The sequence below is a fragment of the Manis pentadactyla genome, chromosome 3, assembly GCF_030020395.1.
Source record: "Manis pentadactyla isolate mManPen7 chromosome 3, mManPen7.hap1, whole genome shotgun sequence".
Taxonomy (NCBI): domain Eukaryota; kingdom Metazoa; phylum Chordata; class Mammalia; order Pholidota; family Manidae; genus Manis; species Manis pentadactyla.
Genome location: NC_080021.1, coordinates 138,809,134 through 138,828,521, shown reverse-complemented (window position 1 = coordinate 138,828,521; position 19,388 = coordinate 138,809,134). Strand labels below are relative to the sequence as shown.

General features: G+C 39.0%; 1 protein-coding gene across 1 annotated transcript in view; it reads right to left on the bottom strand.

Annotated features, from left to right (window-relative positions):
* AGTPBP1 (ATP/GTP binding carboxypeptidase 1) overlaps window positions 1-19,045 on the bottom strand; it is a 204,774-nt gene extending 185,729 nt beyond the window's left edge. Inside the window, exon 1 of the mRNA XM_036924836.2 lies at window positions 18,837-19,045. The gene's annotated coding sequence lies outside the window, so the exon portion shown is untranslated. The remainder of the gene's footprint in view (window positions 1-18,836) is intronic.
* Window positions 19,046-19,388: the final 343 nt, after the last annotated feature.

Genomic DNA, 19,388 nt, shown 5'->3' with positions numbered 1-19,388 from the left:
TCCTGGTCCAGCGTGGTTCTATAGCTAGTTAAGTATAGCAGGAGATTCCTGATCACCGTAGCCTTCTGATCACAACAATTTCCTGATTTTAGAACAGTAGCATGGTTCTAGGAATGAAGTTCTAGAAGCACATTCACACTTAGACAGAAGGCCTCTTAATCATAAAAGAGACAACACCTCCCTTAATTTCTCCATTTTATGCAAAGGTTTTGGGAGTTGTTCCTTAAAGCACAACCTAGTGTTTTTCTTTAGCTTGACAAACAATTATGTAAACCTCTTAAAACCTGTGCCAGATACTGATTTATTGCCCCCATCTCTAAATTCACCCTTTTTGCCTGCTCTGTGAAAAAGGATTTTTACTCTTAAAATTGAATTTCTTTGCCAGGTGCATGATATGAAGCTTTGCCAAGAGGACAGTAGAAAGACATTGCAGGGAAAAAGAATTTCGCATGCTGGTTTCAGCACACTCTGCTGCTGCAGGCACGTATTGTCCAGGACCCACCCATGCCTGCAACAAGGATGGTTTCTCCAACACTAGGCTCCTGACACAACAGGCAGCTGCTCCAACAGGAGGCTGGGCAGTTTGGTAGGAGAGGGCTTCTGGTGAGACATCTTCCCATGAACAGCTTTCCCTGGCACCCTAGAGGGGGATATCCAGCAAATTCCAGAGCTACTTGCTTCAACTTTGCCCTTTCCAACAAGGTCTAGACCTCACTGGTGGTGGGGGATCCACTGAATCTCAGCCCTGGGGGTAGTAACTGCTCATTATATCCCCTTTTCCAATTTTCTTTAGAGTTCTCTTTACTTCTTGCTGGTAAATCCCTCATTGTTTTAATCCCCTGTTATAGTCAATTACTCTTTATATTAATATTTCCCTGGTAAATTACTGTGTTGTTTCTGTCTCCTAATTGGACCCAGAATGATACACCCCCATAATTCCTTAAGCTATTTAGTACCCTTGTGGGAGAAAATTGTACAATAACCTCAGAGATTAGATAAATCTGTGACATCACCCTTCTAAATTAGGAAGTGATACTAATTATACACAGCCAGAGTTAAGAATGGCTGCGGATGTTTATATTTCTAGGTCAGTCTGTTAAATACTTTAATTACAATATTAACTCCATCTTAGAGTACTATCATTCCTGTTATCCTTAACTACTATTTTAAAAATCTATGCACACCTATGTTCACTGCAGCATTATTTACTACAGCAAATGTATGGAAGCAACCCAAGTGCCCATCAACTGAAAAATGGAAAAAGAAGATGTGGTATGTATACACAATGGAATATTAGCCACAGAAGAGAAAGAAATCTTGACATTTGTGACAAGATAGATGGATCTAGAAGATAACAAGCTAAAGGAAATAAGCCAGGCAGAGAAAGAAAAAAAAACATTATGATTTCACTTACACGTAGCATCTAAAAAAAAAAAAATAGACCCATAAATACTGACAAGACTGTTGGTTCCCTAGAGAGAGGGTGAGGGGGATGGGCGAAATAGGTGTAGGGGATAGACATACAAACTTCAAATTGTAAAATAAATTAATCATAGAAATGGAAGTACAGCAGAGAATATAAACAAAAATATTGTAAAATCTTGGTATGGTAACGGGATAACTACACTTATCATGGTGAGCATCTAGTAATGTATATAATTATCACATTACTATGTTGTACATGTGAAACCAATATAACACTGTATTTCAACTTTATTCCAATAAAGTAAAAAACCTTAAAAAATAATAAAACTAAATACAGGTTAAGAACATGGGCTCTGGGGACCTTGGAGAAATTACCTAATCTCACTAAACCTCAGTTTTCTCATCTGTAAAGTGAAGAACCTGTTTCACAGGGTTGTTATGAGGGCTAAATGAACGTGTGAAAGAACTGTTGAATATAGTGCATGGTTTAGAGTACACAAATTAACTATTACTATTTTAAAAAATAATAAAAATTTAGTATACAATGAGATACCACTTCACACCCAACAGAATAGTTGTAATAAAAAATATAGGAAATAACAATTGTTAGAAAAGATTTGGAGAAACAGGAACCCTCATACATTGCTGTTGGGAATGTAAAATAGTACAGCTGCTTTGGAAATAGTCCAGCAGTTCCTCAAAAGGTTAAACAAAAAGTGACAATACAACTATATTCCATTTCTAAGTATATACCCAAAAACCCAAAAACTTATATCCATATAAAAAAATACACAAATATTCATAGAAGTATTCATAATAACCCAGAAATATAAATAACTGAAATATCCATCAAACAATGAATGGATAAATGAAATGTAGTATATCCATACAATGGATTATTATTCAGTAATACAAAGAAATGAAGTACTGATATGCGCTACCTGGAAAAGCCTTGAAAAGACTGTATGAAGTAGAAAAAGGCAATCATGAAAGACCTCAATTTATATGATTCCATTTATATGAAATACCCAGAAGAGGTAAATCTATAGAGAAAAAAAGTAAATTAGTGGCTACCTAGGAATAGAGAAGATGGGGGTGGGAATGGAAGGAGAGGCTAATGGGACACAGGCTTTCTTTTTGGGTTGATGAAAATATTCTAAAATTAATTGTGGTGATGGTTGCACAACTCTGTGAATTACTAAAAGCCACTGAACTAAATACTTAAAATGGGGAAATTGTATGGTAAGTTACACTTCAATAAAGCTGCTGAAAAAATGTCTCTGCAGGAACTTTCATAATTCAACAATTCTTAAATTAGGGTTAAGGACTTATGCCATCTGTATGTTACTGCCTACTTTCCATGATAAAATACAATGTCCTTTCACATAAAAACAAAACTGCTGACCCACCTAGGTCCTCAGGAAATGTATTCTGCGTTATTTACCCTTTAAATACCTTTTTTAAAGAAACAAAGTTTCTTTTTTTTTTTTCAAAAAAAAAAAAAAAAACCTGTGCTGAAAATCTATACTGTTACATAAAATCCACAGTAAGCCTTTCCCTAAATCAGGGGAGGGGTGTCCGTAAGTTGATTTTTATATATTTAAAGAGGGCTTGTACCAGCAGTAAATGTGGGAAATTGACCTTAGCAGAAAACCACACAATCAACTTGCTCAAGCTAGCCCAAGCATAAGGAAAAGCAAGCAATTTTGTATACTCTAGCTCAAGAAAAGTACAAAATTTTGGATCTTTCTAATTTTTTAGATTTTCCTAATCTTATACTCTCAGGACTAGTTTCAGAACCCAGGGAATCTAAAAACTGAAGGCCTCAGTTCTCACTGGCTTAAGCCTAAAAACAAGTTCATCAGCTAAGTCAGTGTACACAAGCACAAAGCATCAGAACTTCATACACGTAAAAGTGCCCTAAGTTTTACTCCATAAACGAGCCACAAAGAAATTCTGACACATATCCCAAAGTTAAAGTTGCATATTCTAAATGTATACATAATTCAAATATACATGGTTTTAAACTTATTTCAAGTTAAAATGCTAAAAAAAGAAAAAATGCAAAGGGACATACATTGTGCCTGTTCCAAAGTCCCATCTCATTGTTGCTGGACTGGGTGTGGGCAACCAGGGAAGAGGTGCAATTCAAGAAGATCTGGGTAGCTGGTTCTACCATGGGGATGAGGAAAAAATATATTGAAAAGACACCATCTTTTGTCAACATTCTCTAACAGTCTCATAATCTGAAAAGAAGCAATCACTTTTCAAGAACATTAAAGGAACTACTATCTCGCACACCAGCTGTCAATGTGAGGGTGTGGGTAAAATTGTAACATTTCCAGAGTATCTCTCCTGGCTTTAGTATATTTGCAATCCTCAGCGGTGGAGAGAGCTTCATCTCCATATAATGGATAATTACCTAATCAACCAAGGGCATGTCTGAACCTGAGAATTTAAAGGAAAAACTGGCTTGCTTGCTGGCTTACTTCTTCCGGAGCAGGGGAGACATCCCTGGACTGCAGTTTGTAAGCAATAAATGGGTTTTCAAATCTCCCTTAATTTCTCCCTTTGACTGATATTGGCTTTTAGAGGTATTTTGCCCCAGGATTTCCTCTCCCCAGATTTACAGATGGAAAATAGCAAATCCAGATTATTTGGTAAGAATCACCCCAAAGAGAAAGATGGCAGCGTGAGAGGAGAGACAGAGGCTTCCTCCTAAAACTGGATACAATTACAAAATAAAGTTGGTGCAACTAATCCTGAGAGAGCAACAGGAAAGAGGATGGTGTCATACTGCATACACCTGGAGAAAAGAGCAGACTTCACCGAACGGGGTAAAAATGGGGTAACATACCAGAGCTGTGGCTCTGCGGGACCCGAGCCCTTCCCACACCCCAGCTCACCAGCGGGAGGAAGAGAAACAGAGCAGGGAGGGAGTGGAAGGCTTGGGACTGCTGAATATCTAGCTCCGGAGATCTGCTCTGGGAGCACAAACCTACATTTCATGGTGCTTTCATGAGACTTGCATGACTACCGGGTTGGAAAGTTAATACAGGCAGAGTTCCTGGGGAGACTAGGATTCTGGCCACTGGCGGAAAGCAGGGATCCATATCTGGCTGCACAGGGACAAAAACTTATACCTGTATGTCCGGTCCACTGGCTCAGGCAGTGGAGACACGCACAGCAGCCGGGAGGCGGGGAACAGCTCTTCCCCCCCCCGCAGGCACCAGTACCACTCCCCTGGGACCACCGACATTGCTTCAGGGGCTGAGCAGCTCCAGAATAGAGCTTCTGGACATTAGAGGGCTCCATATACAAACATGAAACACCAAAGGAACCTTGTCCAGAGTAAAATTATTAATACAACTCCTGAGAAAGATTTAAATGATATGGACCTCGTGACTCTTCCTGAAAGGGAGTTCAAAATAAAAATCATCAACATTCTAATGGAGGTACAGAAAGACATCCAAGAACTCGGGAATGAATTCAGGTCGGAGATCCAATCGTTGAAGAGCACGAAGGAGGGTATTAAAAGCAGGTTGGATACGGTGGAGGAGACAATAAATGAAATAGAAACTAGAGAAGAGGAATACAAAGAAGCTGAGGCACAGAGAGAAAAAAGGATCTCTAAGAATGAAAGAATATTGAGAGAACTGTGTGACCAACCCAAGCAGAACAACATTCGCATTATAGGGATACCAGAAGAAGAAGAGAGAGAGAAAGGGATAGAAAGGGTCTTTGAGGAGGTAGTTGCTGTAAACTTCCCCAATCTGGGGAAAGAGATAGTCTCTCAGTCCATGAAGATCCAGAGATCTCCCAACACAAGGGACCCAAGGAAGACAACACCAAGACACACAGTAATTAAAATGGGAAAGATCAAGGATAAGAACAGACTGTTAAAAGCAGCGAGAGAGAGAAATAAGATCACATACAAAGGAAAGCCCATCAGGCTAACATGAGACTTCTCAGCAGAAACCTTACAGGCCAGAAGGGACTGGCATGATGTATTTAATGCGATGAAGCAGAAGGGCCTGGAACCAAGATTACTTTATCCGGCAAGATTATCATTTAAATTTGAAGGAGGGATTAAACAATTTCCAGATAAGCAAAAGTTGAGAGAATTTACCTCCCACAAACCATCTCTACAGTCTATTTTGGAGGGACTTCTATAGATGGAAGTGTTCCTAAGGTGGAATAGCCATCACCAGAGGTAATAAGACCACAGTAAAGAGAGTAGAACAGCTAATTATGAAGCAAATGCAAAATTAAATAAACTATCCCCAAAGTCAATCAAGGGAGAGACAAAAAGTACAGAATTTGATACCTAATATATAAAGAATGAACGGGGAAGAAAAAGGAGGAGAAATAGAAAAGAACATTTAGATTGTGTTTGTAACAGCATACTAAGTGAGTTAAGTTAGATTCTTAGATAGTAAGGAAAGTAACCTGGAACCTTTGGTAACCACGAATCTAAAGCCTGAAATAGCAATAAGTAAATACCTATTGATAATCACCCTAAATGTAAATGGACTGAACGCACCAAACAAAAGACATAGAGTCACTGAATGGATTAAAAAAACAAGACCCATCTATACGCTGCTTACAAGAGACTCACCTCAAACCCAAAGACATGCACAGACTAATAAAAGTCAAAGGATGGAAAAAGATATTTCATGCAAACAATAGGGAGAAAAAAACAGGTGTTGCAGTACTAGTATCAGACAAAATAGACTTCAAAACAAAGAAAGTAACAAGAGATAAAGAAGGACACTACATAATGATAAAGGGCTCAGTCCAACAAGAGGATATAACCATTCTAAATATATGTGCACCCAACACAGGAGCACCAGCATATGTGAAACAAATACTAACAGAACTAAAGGGGGAAATAGACTGTAATGCATTCATTCTAGGAGACTTCAACACACCACTCACCCCAAAGGATAGATCGACCAGGCAGAAAATAAGTAAGGACACAGAAGCACTGAACAACACAGTAGAGCAGATGGACCTAATACACATCTATAGAACTCTACACCCAAAAGCAACAGGATACACATTCTTCAAGTGCACATGGAACATTCGCCAGAATAGACCACATACTAGGCCACAAAAAGAGCCTCAGTAAATTCAAAAAGATTGAAATTCTACCAACCAAATTTTCAGACCACAAAAGTATGAAACTAGAAATAAATTGTACAAAGAAAGCAAAAAGGCTCACAAACACATGGAGGCTTAACAACACGCTTCTAAATACTCAATGGATCAATGACCAAATTAAAATGGAGATCCAGCAATATATGGAAATAAATGACAACAACAACATAAAGCCCCAACTTCTGTGGGATGCAGCAAAAGCAGTCTTAAGAGGAAAGTATATAGCAATCCAGGCATATTTAAAGAAGGAAGAACAAACCCAAATGAATAGTCTAACGTCACAATTATCAAAATTGGAAAAAAGAAGAACAAATGAGGCCCAAAGTAAGCAGAAGGAGGGACATAATAAAGATCAGAGAAGAAATAAATAAAATTGAGAAAAATAAAACAATAGAAAAAATCAATGAAACCAAGAGCTGGTTCTTTGAGAAAATAAACAAAATAGATAAGCCTCTAGCCAGACTTATTAAGAGAAAAAGAGAATCAACACACATCAACAGAAACAGAAACGAGAAAGGAAACATCACGACGGACCCCACAGAAATACAAAGAATTATTAGAGAATACTATGAAAACCTATATACTAACAAGCTGGAAAATCTATAAGAAATGGACAGCCTCCTAGAAAAATACAACCTTCCAAGACTGACCAAGGAAGAAACACAAAATCTAAACAAACCAATTACCAGCAAAGAAATTGAAGCGGTAATCAAAAAACTACCCAAGAACAAAACCCCCGGGCCAAATGGATTTACCTTGGAATTTTATCAGACATACAGAGAAGACATAATATCCATTCTCCTTAAAGTTTTCCAAAAAATAGAAGAGGAGGGAATACACCAAAACTCATTGTATGAAGCCAACATCACCCTAATACCAAAACCAGGAAAACACCCCGCCAAAAAAGAAAACTACAGACCAATATCCCTGATGAACGTAGATGCAAAAATACTCAACAAAATATTAGCAAACCGAATCAAAAGGATCATACACCATGACCAAGTGGGATTCATCCCAGGGATGCAAGGATGGTACAACATTCGAAAATCCATCAACATCATCCACCACACCAACAAAAAGAAGGACAAAAACTACATGATCATCTCCATAGATGCTGCAAAAGCATTCTACAAAATTCAACATCCATTCAAGATAAGAACTCTCAATAAAATGGATATAGAGGGCAAGTACCTCAACATAATAAAGCCCATATATGATAAACCTACAGCCAACATCATACTGAACAGTGAAAAGCTGAAAGCTTTTCCTCTGAGATCAGGAACAAGACAGGGATGCCTACTCTCCCCACTGTTATTCAACATAGTACTGGAGGTCCTAGCCACGGCAATCAGACAAAACAAAGAAATACAAGGAATCCAAATTGGTAAAGAAGAAGTTAAACTGTCACTATTTGCAGATGACATGATATTGTGCATAAAAAAACCCTAAAGACTCCACTCCAAAACTACTAGAACTGATATCGGAATACAGCAAAGTTGCAGCATACAAAATTAACACACAGAAATCTGTGGCTTTCCTATACACTAACAATGAACTAATGGAAAGAGAAATCAAGAAAACAATTCCATTCACAATTGCATCAAAAAGAATAAAATACTTAGGAATAAACCTTACCAAGGAAGTGAAAGACCTATACCCTGAAAACTATATGACACTCTTAAGAGAAATTAAAGAGGACACTAACAAATGGAAACTCATCCCATGCTCTTGGCTAGGAAGAATTAATATCATCAAAATGGCCATCCTGCCCAAAGCAATATATAGATTCGATGTATCCCTAACAAATTACCAATGGCATTCTTCAACAACTGGAACAAATAGTTCAAAAATTCATATGGGAACAGCAAAGACCCCAAAGAGCCAAAGCAATCCTGAGAGGAAAGAATAAAGTGGGGGGAGGGGAACTCGCTCCCCAACTTCAAGCTCTACTATAAAGCCACAGTAATCAAGACAGTTTGGTACTGGCACAAGAACAGAGCCACAGATCAGTGGAACAGAATAGAGACTCCCAACATTAACCCAAACATATATGGTCAATTAATATACAATAAAGGAGCCATGGACATACAATGGGGAATTGACAGTCTCTTCAACAGATGGTGCTGGCAAAACTGGACAGCTACATGTTAGAGAATGAAACTGGATCACTGTCTAACCCTGTACACAAAAGTAAATTTGAAATGGATCAAAGACCTGAATGTAAGTCATGAAACCATAAAACTCTTAGAAAAAAACATAGGCAAAAATCTCTTGGACATAAACATGAGAGACTTCTTCATGAACATATCTCCCCAGACAAGGGAAACAAAAGCAAAAATGAATAAGTGGGACTATATCAAGCTGAGAAGCATCTGTACAGCAAAGGACACCATCAATAGAACAAAAAGGTACCCTACAGTATGAGAGAATATATTCATAAATGACAGATCCGATAAAGGGTTGACATTCAAAATATATAAAGAGCTCACTCAACTCAACAAACAAAAATAAAATAATCCAATTAAAAAATGGGCAGAGGAGTTGAACAGACAGTTCTCCAAAGAAATTCAGATGGCCAATAGACACATGAGAAGATGCTCCACATCACTTGTCATCAGAGAAATGCAAATTAAAACCACAATGAGATATCACCTCACACCAGTAAGGATCGCCACCATCCAAAAGACAAACAACAACAAATGTTGGCAAGGTTGCGGAGAAAGGGGAATCCTCCTACACTGCTGGTGGGAATACAAATTAGTTCAACCATTGTGGAAAGCAGTATGGAGGTTCCTCAAAAAGCTCAAAATAGAAATACCATTTGACCCAGGAATCCCACTTCTAGGAATTTACCCTAAGAATGCAGCAGCGCAGTTTGAAAAAGACAGATGCACCCCTATGTTTATCGCAGCACTATTTACAATAGCCAAGAAATGGAAGCAACCTCAGTGTCCATCAATAGATGAATGGATAAAGAAGATGTGGTACATATACACAATAGAATATTATTCAGCCATAAGAAGAAAACAAATCCTACCATTTGCAAAACATGGATGGAGCTAGAGGGTATTATGCTCAGTGAAATAAGCCAGGCAGGGAAAGACAAGCACCAAATGACTTCACTCATATGTGGAGTATAAGAACAAAGAAAAACTGAAGGAACAAAACAGCAGCAGACTCACAGAACCCAAGAATGGACTAACAGTTACCAAAGGGAAAGGGACTGGGCAGGAGGGGTGGGAAGGGAGGGATAAGGGCAGGGAAAAAGGAAGGGGGCCTTACAATTAGCATGTATAATGTGGGGGGGGCATAGGGAGGGATGTGCAACACAGAGAAGACAAGTAGTGAGTCTACAGCATCTTACTATGCTGATGGACAGTGACTGTAAAGGGGTTTGTGGGGGGGGACTTGGTGAAGGGGGGAGTCTAGTAACCATAATGTTCTTAATGTAATTGTAGATTAATGATAATAAAATGAAAAAAAAAAAAGAATCACCCCAAAGAATGCCAATACATCATTAAAAGAAAAAGTGATAAACTTTGAAGGAAAGAGGTAAATAATATCTGTTGCCTAAAATAAAGAGGAGTAACCTCCCCAGTAATAGGCAAAGACAGATTATTACCATTTAAAGAGAGAAAATATGTATGTTGGACATGATCTGTGTGTATTAACCTACATGTCCAGCTATATTAACCTACTTTAAATCACTATATTAAAGTGTATACATTTTCATCTGGTTACCTTATTTATATACAATCAATAATTAGTTTATGAATGTTTTAGCCCAATCTGCAAACAGGCAAATTTATTCCTATATCATCATCATTAATTTTATCAAAACATGTGGGTAAAAGTAAACCTATAAAGTTTACAACTTTTTCCTTTTCTCATCATGCATCCTCATTAGAAATACAAGTTTGGATGGTTCACACACTACTCCAACAAACAATGTTGCACACAAATAGCAAAATGACAGAAGTTCCTCCTTATCAGTAGTTACCTTAAATGTAAATGGATTAAAACCTCTAGTCAAAAGGCAAAGACTGGAAAATGGATTAAAAAACATAATCCATGTATTTGCACACAAATAGTAAAATGACAGAAGTTCCTCCTTATCAGTAGTTCCTTTAATGTAAATGGATTAAAACATTTAGTCAAAAGGCAGAGATTGGCAAAATATCATTAAAAACATAATCCATGTATTTGTGCTCTACAAAAGACTCACTTTAGATACAAAGGCACAAATAGGTTGAAAGTGAAAAGATGGAAAAAAAAATTCTATGCATATAATAACCAAAAGAGATAAGGAGTGGCTATATATCAAACAAAAACAGACTAAGTCAAAAAAGGTTACAAGAGACAAAGAAGAATACTATACATTGATAAAAGTTTCAAGAAAGCAGGAAAATATAACAAATATTCAAAACAGACCATCAAAACATATGAAGCAAAAAATGACACAAAGGGAGAAATAATTCTACAATAGTTGGCGGCTTCAATACCTTACACTCAATAATGGATAGAACAACCAGACAGAAAATAAGTACAGAAAAAGAGAACTTGAACACCACAATAAACCAACCAGAGAAAACAGACATATATACAGCACTCTACCTAACAACAGAGTACACATTCTTCTTCAGGGCACCCGACATTCTCCACAATAGACCATATGTGAGGCCACAAATTCAGTCTCAAACTTAAAAGGATAGATATTATACAAAGAATATTCTCCAACTACAACAGGATGAACTTCTTTAGAAATCAATGAGAAGGAAAACTAGAAAATTCATAAATTTGTGGTTAATTAAACAACACACTGCTTAGCAACCAATAGGTCAAAGAAGAAATCACAAGGGAAATTATAACTACTTAAAAGATAAATAAAAACAAAAGAGAAACCAGTATGTAGGGGGAAATTTATAGCTATAAACACTTACGTTAAAAGGAAGATCTCCAATCAACTACCTAACTTTACAACCAAAGGAGAACTAAACTCAAAGATCAGCAGAAGAAAGGAAATAATAAAGATTAGGGCAGAGATAAATGAAACAGAAAATAGAAAAATAATAGAGAAAATCAATGAAACCGAAAAGTTCATTCTTTGTAAAGATTAATAAAAATTGACAAACCCTTAGTGAAATTAAGAAAAACAGAAGACTTAAATTATTAAAATCAAAAATGCAAGTGGAAACATTACTGACTTTACAGAAATAAAAAGGATTTTAAGAGCACTATGACCAACAAATTGGATCATCAAGATGAAACAAATTTCTAGAAACACAAAACTCACCAAGATTAAATCACAAAGAAACAGAAAATCTGAATAGGCCCATAATTATTAAGGAGATTGAATCAGTAATCGAAAACCTCCCAACAAAAAAAATTCCCAGACATGTTGGCTACACTAGTGAATTTTACCAAACATTTAAAGAACTAACATCAATCCTTCTCAAATTCTTCTAAAAAACTGAAGAGCAAGAAACACTTTCTAACTCATTCTATGAGGTCAGCACTGCCAGGATACCAAGACAAAGACATTATAAGATAACTTCAGACTAACATTCTTTATGAACACTGATATAAAAATCCTCAACAAAACAACAGCAAACCAAACTCAGCAGCATAAGTATAAATCAAAACCCAGCGAGATACACCCATTAGAATGGCTACTACCCAAGAAAAAGAAAAAAAAACAAGTCTTGACAAGAATGTGAAGAAACAGAAACCCTTGTGCACTGATAGTGTGACCGTAAAATGGTACAATGCTATGGAAACAGTATGATGGTTCTTTAAAAAATTAAAAATAGAACTAACACATGACCTAGCAATCTTCTGAGTATATAGTGAAAATAACTGAAAGCAGTCTTAAATAAATATCTGTACACCAATGTACACAGCAGCATTATTCACAATAGCCAAAAGGCAGAAGCAACCAAGAGTCCAATGACCAATAAACAGATAAACAAAATGCAGTATATACATACAATGGAGTATTATTCAGCCCTGAAAAGGAAGTTTTAATACCTGCTATACAGATGAACCCTGAAGACATAATGTCAAATGAAATAAGCCAGTCGCAAAAGGGCAAATACTGTATGAATTCAGTCATATGAGGTATTCAGACTAATCAAATTCAGAGAGAAGACAGAATGGTATTGCTGGCACTAGAAAAAGAAGTTACTATTTAATGGGTACAAAGTTTCAGTTTCGCAAGACTGCAAAGTTCTGGAGATAGATGGTGAATGGTTGTTGCACAACAATGTAAAATGCCACTGAACCGTACACTTAAAAATGATTAAAATGGTAAACTTTACATTATATATTTGTACCATAATTTTTTTAAATAGACGTTTCTAAAAATAAAAATATGAACCAATTGTTAAAACTGGGAAAAACAAGTTTCAAATGAAAAAGCAAATTAAAATTGATGAGTTTCAACAGGCAAAGAAAAAAAAAACAGAACCAAAGTTGCAGGAAATTACAAAGATGACATGTAAGTCAAATGCTCTCACTTTACAATTAGGAGAGAAACTCATCAAAAAAGACTCCTGTCTTGCATTACCAGTCATCAGTTCTGCCTACCTGCAACTAGAAACTATGCCTACCACGTATTAATTAATCTGGAAAGTTCTTATCAAAAATAGTACTCTTCAATTCATTAAACTCTATTTTATGTAGGCAGTGTTTACGTTTTTATTAACATTATTCTACCATAAATACTCTATGGACCGTATTATTATTTTTATTCCCAATGTAGCCTTTTTTTATTCCCAATGTATCCTTATAATCTTCATAATCTTGAATCATCTTCACCATAAGAAAAGATGTAAGGCAAAGACAAGAAATGCTGGGCACCTCTCCTTAGGATGATTCACCCTCAGCATGAATTAAGTGAGAAATGAACAGAGATTAAGAGAGGTTTGTTTTAGTTTATAAGCGGGGTATCACTTGAGTTTTTCATACTGTGCCTTCACTACTTGTTTAATACACAAAATCAAAAAAAATTAGATCTGAACATCTATGTGGAAGTTTGCTACCAAATCTTGTTTTTAGATAGTGTCATTTCAGACTGCTAATACTATAGTCCCCTTGAATCAGCACCTGACTAAATAAAACCTTTAAGGAACCTCTCACCTTTCTGTGAATAATTTTACTCTGCTTAGTTTTCTTTTTATTTAAAGAAAGCCCTTCCAGGGCCCAAAAGTCTGAAGCAAAAACAGGCTGGAGACAGTCGCTACCACTTCCCTTCCTAATCAAAATTTGGTAGGAATCCGCTGACTTATACAAAAGTCTTCAGAGTGTGGTTCAAGGACCCCTGGCATGCTGACACCTTTTTAGGGGCTTCCCAAGATCAAAACTATTTTCATAGTAACACTAAATATTTTTAGCCTTTTTAACACATTAATATTTAACAATGCAAAGCAATGGTGTGTAAAATTTCTGGCATCTTGAAACAAATTACAGTGGTGGCACCAAACCATACTACTAGTTATTGCATTTTTCACCATCAAACACCAGTAATTATATATTTTTTTTAAAAAGAGGCTTTTTCACTTACGAATGACCTAAAGTAGTAAAAATTATTCATTTTATTATATCTCAGCCCTTGAATATATGTCCTTTAATATTCCATGTGACAAAATGGTTAAGTATGCATGAAGCAGTTCTGGCTACATTCTGAATTACAACAGCCAAAGGCTGCCTTAAGTAAAAGTGCATAACTGAATTAAGAGCTTAACTAGCCTCTTTTTTCATGAAACATTGATGCCGGGGTTCTTGTTCAGGAAGCCGAAGAATGAGCTTCACAAACACTCAAGGTAGGAGAGAGCAAGGTACAGGCTTTTATTTAGAGATAAAGTGAAAGGACAGAGCTCCCTGCTTACGCCAGGAGAGCACAAGAGAGTCTGGGGTGGTGCGCTGTCTAGGGGTTTCATAGGCAGATGAGGATTTTTCGAGAACAGGAAAAAAAACTTAGGGGTGTGGACTTATTAAGTGGTCCCAGGATATTTAGAATTAACTTGATACAAGTAACCTCCTGCTCTATTGATTTCTCCCCGAGATAACAGCATCTTGGTCTGGAGGCATATGAAACAAGGCCACCTGCTCAGCCCCCAAGGTGGGCTGAGGCATTGTTTGCTAAAGAGTAAGTTAAAAGCAATCTTATCTTTAAGGTGGAATCCTTCTTGCCTTTTACTGTGTTATGGGGGGGCTTGCATGCTAAATTAGTTTGCCCAGTTTGCAAAATCACTTCATCAGATCTGAAAGAGGAAAGACAGCACACAGGCCTGGGCCTTTTAGCATGTTAAAGTGAATCTTACACATGATTATAAATGATTAGCATAAAATAAACATGTGCTACTCTTCTTTATCTGGGATAAAGATAACTGATCTCACTGAAGAATGACCCTAGAGCTTAATGTTTAACAGAGTTTTGGTAGGGGGGTTCCTTGCATGTAGTTACATTGCTCTGACTGCAAATATCCTCCCTTGTTTTTTCCGGAGGCCCTCACCCTACTCTGACTACACCCACGGTCCCTGTCTCAACATCATTTTTACTTGAAAGGATGAGTACTGTTATTAGACTTAGGTTCTTTCGCAGAGGTTCTCTCAGAGATGATCAAAGTCTGCCTGCTGCTTCTGGGAAACCACTGGCGGTCATATTTGTTGCCAATGAAAAAATCTGAGCTTGCAAGTAAAAACCAGATTTCTGGAAAACTGGTATTCACCATCATATCATGACCTTACGGATTCTCAATAATTTGTTTCTGATAAAATGAGTGATGATACTAACAAACGTGATTTTTTTGATACTGTAAAACAAAATGAGTCAACATTTGGAAGATCTTCATAACTGACTGAATCAGTATTTACAAATGATGGAGGCATCAGGTTATAAATTCAGGGATGGTTTTATAACACTCAACATTCAGGTGGATTAAAATTAATGGATTTTAACATAGTACTATGAAAAATTCCACTGACAGGATTTCAGATTCCATAGCGCAAATAACTGAAAAACCATCGTAAATTGAGTTTTGAATAATACCAAACAATATCCATAATTATCTGAAAAGGTGATTAAAGTAGGCTTTTCCAGCCATTAAATGTATAAGGCGGGATTTTCTCCTGACATATATATACTTTAACCAAACTACATGTTGCAACAGACTGAATGCAGCAGCAGATGTGAGAATGTAGCTGTTTCTATTAAGCCAGACTTTAGAGATTTACAAAAATGCCACTCTTCTCACTACCATATTTGCTTTGAAAAAGTCATTTTTCATTAAAAATGTTTATATTAACATATAATTGTCATCTTTAAATGAATTTTAAATGTCTATATCTTTTTAATTTATAATGTAATAAATACAGATATAACCCACAAAAGCTCTTTGGGGTGCTCAATAATTTTTCAAGAGTGCAAAAAGTGTACTGAGACCAAAAATTTGAAACATTTGATTTAAAAAAGAGTATGAATATCAGATCCCTGCAAACCAAGAACATGAAGTATATAAAATCATTAATTTAAAAACAACTTTCCTAGGAAAATTACATGAAAGTTGAAAAGAAACACAATGTCCAATCTAATCTCACTCTGTGTAACATCAAATGAAGAAAACAAAACAAAGGCTTAGATGAAAGCGATTTTGCATATCCTGGAAATATCAGTCTCTTGATCAGATAAACATAGGTATTACCCATGAATAGTTTGACATATTTTTGATAGCACATGACAGTCAAAGAAACACACAATCAGACTCAAAAACAGGTGATTAAAATAGCAGCCATCACCTCCCTGAGGGCGACAATCCAAGATTCTGTCAGAACAGACAAACAGGAATACTTTGGCAGCCCTCAGGCAGCATCTCGGGGCACCCAGCTCAGGGTCTAGCTACTCTATTTAAAATGAAATTACATGCTGCCCCGGTGGGACAGTGAAACTAAGCTCTCATTTAGCCCCAAAGGAGCAAATGGGTCATAGTGGAATTAATCTGCACTAATAATGCTCCATAAGCCCAAAGCCCTTCTTTCGGCCTTCTAGATCCCTTGGAAGTCTGAGGAAAAGCAATAGAATAATAATATTTACTGAGCACTTTCTACATGCCAGGCACTATGGTCTAAGCACTTGGTGTGTATTAACTCTTTAATATGCAAGATCATCTTAAGGGTATAACCATTATTATACCCATTTTTGAAGTTAAGAAAAGTGAAGCGCAAAGGATAAATAACTTGCCTATAACAAAACCAAACTTCACATCCAGCTAGTCTGGCTCTAAGGCCCAACCCCTTGGCCACTTCACTATAATACATGGGCACAGCAACCAACAAAAATATATATGTGAAGTTTAAAATTTAGTGTCTACTCTAAACAATTTCTGTTGTGAGACCCATGGCCTACGGGAAGCTACCAACTTGAAGAGAGCCCTCTGAACACGTTCACCCATTACTACAGATGCACTGTTCATTCCCCAGATACTGAGGGATTTCAAACACGAAGAGCAGATTTTGGAAGTTGAATACTGTAGAGGAGATTTTTCCTTAAACTCTAAAATATAGAATATAATACAAATTAGATAATTTCACAAGTTTAAGGCCTACCTCTTTTCTTTCTACTATTGGAAATAAAAGCATTATCATATAAGTCTAGCTCGACTGTTCTAAAGAGAATAATGCCTCAATTCAAGTCAGTTGGAAGCTCTATAAAAATTGCTTCTACAAAAGCTTAAATTATATTAATACAATTAAATGTTTTGCAGTGTTGGCTAATTATAAGGTAACTCTAAGTTCATCCCCTTCATTTCAGAATTTAGAGTGAGACTGCAGTTTTAAACACGTGTTGAAGCAATACAAGGCAGAGTTTTGAGGTCATTAAAAATGAACCTATAACTTCACTGTAGAACTTAACTCAAGAAAGTGGAACGGGAAACTGAACAAGTCATACTACAACTCTCCTTAAGGATGAAAACTAAGGAGTGGATAAGACACCACTAAATAACTCACAGTAATTACACAGGCAAAGCTTATAGATCCTTCCAGGGTCTAGTTTGGTTTTGATTACCATCTAGCATGTTTTAAAACAAGTACCACTTAAATTGCCTTAAATGAACTACTACTTTTTTGGCCTTAGTGGCAGCGGCGACGGAGGCCGCGGAGACGACGGAGGCAGCGGAACCTGCCTGCCTCCCGGGCAACGTCAGCGCCAAAAAAAAATTTACACACAGTTAATACAGCCAAAGAAAATTTTTGCTGAGAGTTACAACACAGGTATCAGCGGCGCTAGAACTTTAAGCACTTGAGCAAGCTATATTAAAACGAGAAAGAGGATTTAAATTCACCAACATTCCACATCGATTACACTAAAATGTGTAAAAACTTCTTAATGGATAAAGGACCAGGAAAAAAAACCAAACGATTCAAAACTGCACCGGTACTAATAGGAGGCTCAACTGGCACACGGGGGCAAACAGCCGTAGAGACAAGCAAGCCTTTGCATTGGGATTCCGGGAGTCCTTTGATACCAGCGATTAAACACCAGCAACTCAGGAAGAAAAGCGGTGGGGACACTGCACTGTCATCTAGGGCGATCCGATCAGGTTCAAATCAGATAAAGTGCTAAGTTGTAAACAGTGAACACACTTCAGGCCAAACCATCCATTCGGAGGAAGCAAACCTAACCATCGCCGCTGTCACAACACACACACACAGCCCCCCCCCCCGGAAAACCGCACGCCTAAAGGGTGGGGTGCTAGGGCGGGTGGGGAGGAGGGCCGCACGCCTGCCCCCGGCCCGCAGCCCCTCGGCTGTGCTCTGCTCTGCAAGGCAGCGACAGGCGACGGCAGCCGGGAGAAAGGGCAGGGCACTGGGGCCGCCGCTGCCCGGAGACTGCGCATGGGACCCTCCGCAGGGATTTTGGCGGGGGCGACCGAGCGTCCGCGGGTGGGGGGGCTGGGTGGGACATTTTTCTAGAGAGCATCCAAAGCCCCAGCCATCAGGGTTTCCCTCAAGATCAGATCCAGCCCCAAAGACGCGCGTTACACAACCTGTCAGGTGAGGGGAGGGGTCCCTGGGCGCAGACCGCGGCGGGTAGGGGGTCGCTCCTTCCCCTTTCTCTCCCCCAGGGATGCCGTCGCCGGAGAAGAGGGGAGCACAGTGGAGGGCGGCAGGTGGGCGGGAAAGCCGCGGCCGATGGGCTGCAGGTCGGACGCGCGGACGGCGGCGGGACGCGCAGACGGCGGCGGGGCGCTTACCGGCTCAGGATGGGGCGCTGGCAGGACTAAGCACAACCGCAGCACAAGTCTCGGCGCTGGCAACACCGGCGGCTGCTCTCTGGGCGCACGGCGGATCCCTCGCTGCCCGCTGCTAGCTGTTTTCATACGAACCCGGGAGCAGGTAAGGCGGAGGCGGCGGAGGCAGCGGCGACGGAGGCGGCGGAGACGGCGGGGGCAGCGGAGGCAGCGGAGGCAGCGGAACCTGCCTGCATCCCGGTAACGTCAGCGCGGCGCCCCGCCCACCGCACGCCTCGGCCAGCCGTCTTGCGCGCGCAGGACAGGAGGGACGGCGGAACACGCGTGCGCGCAGGCGGGATGGGCGCGCGTCGCGGGGAGGACGGGCTTTTGCGGGCAGGAGCGGGAGGGGTTCGGGGGACGCGCGGCAACAAGGAGGGAGCGTGCGCCGGCCTTGGGGGCGGTCGGGCGGGCACAGTACAGCAGGATCCCGGGTGCTGCCGCCGCCGCCCCACCGACCCGAATGCGTTGGCGGGCCGCTGGGTCCCCAATTAGAGCTCCCGCTTTTTCCCCGAA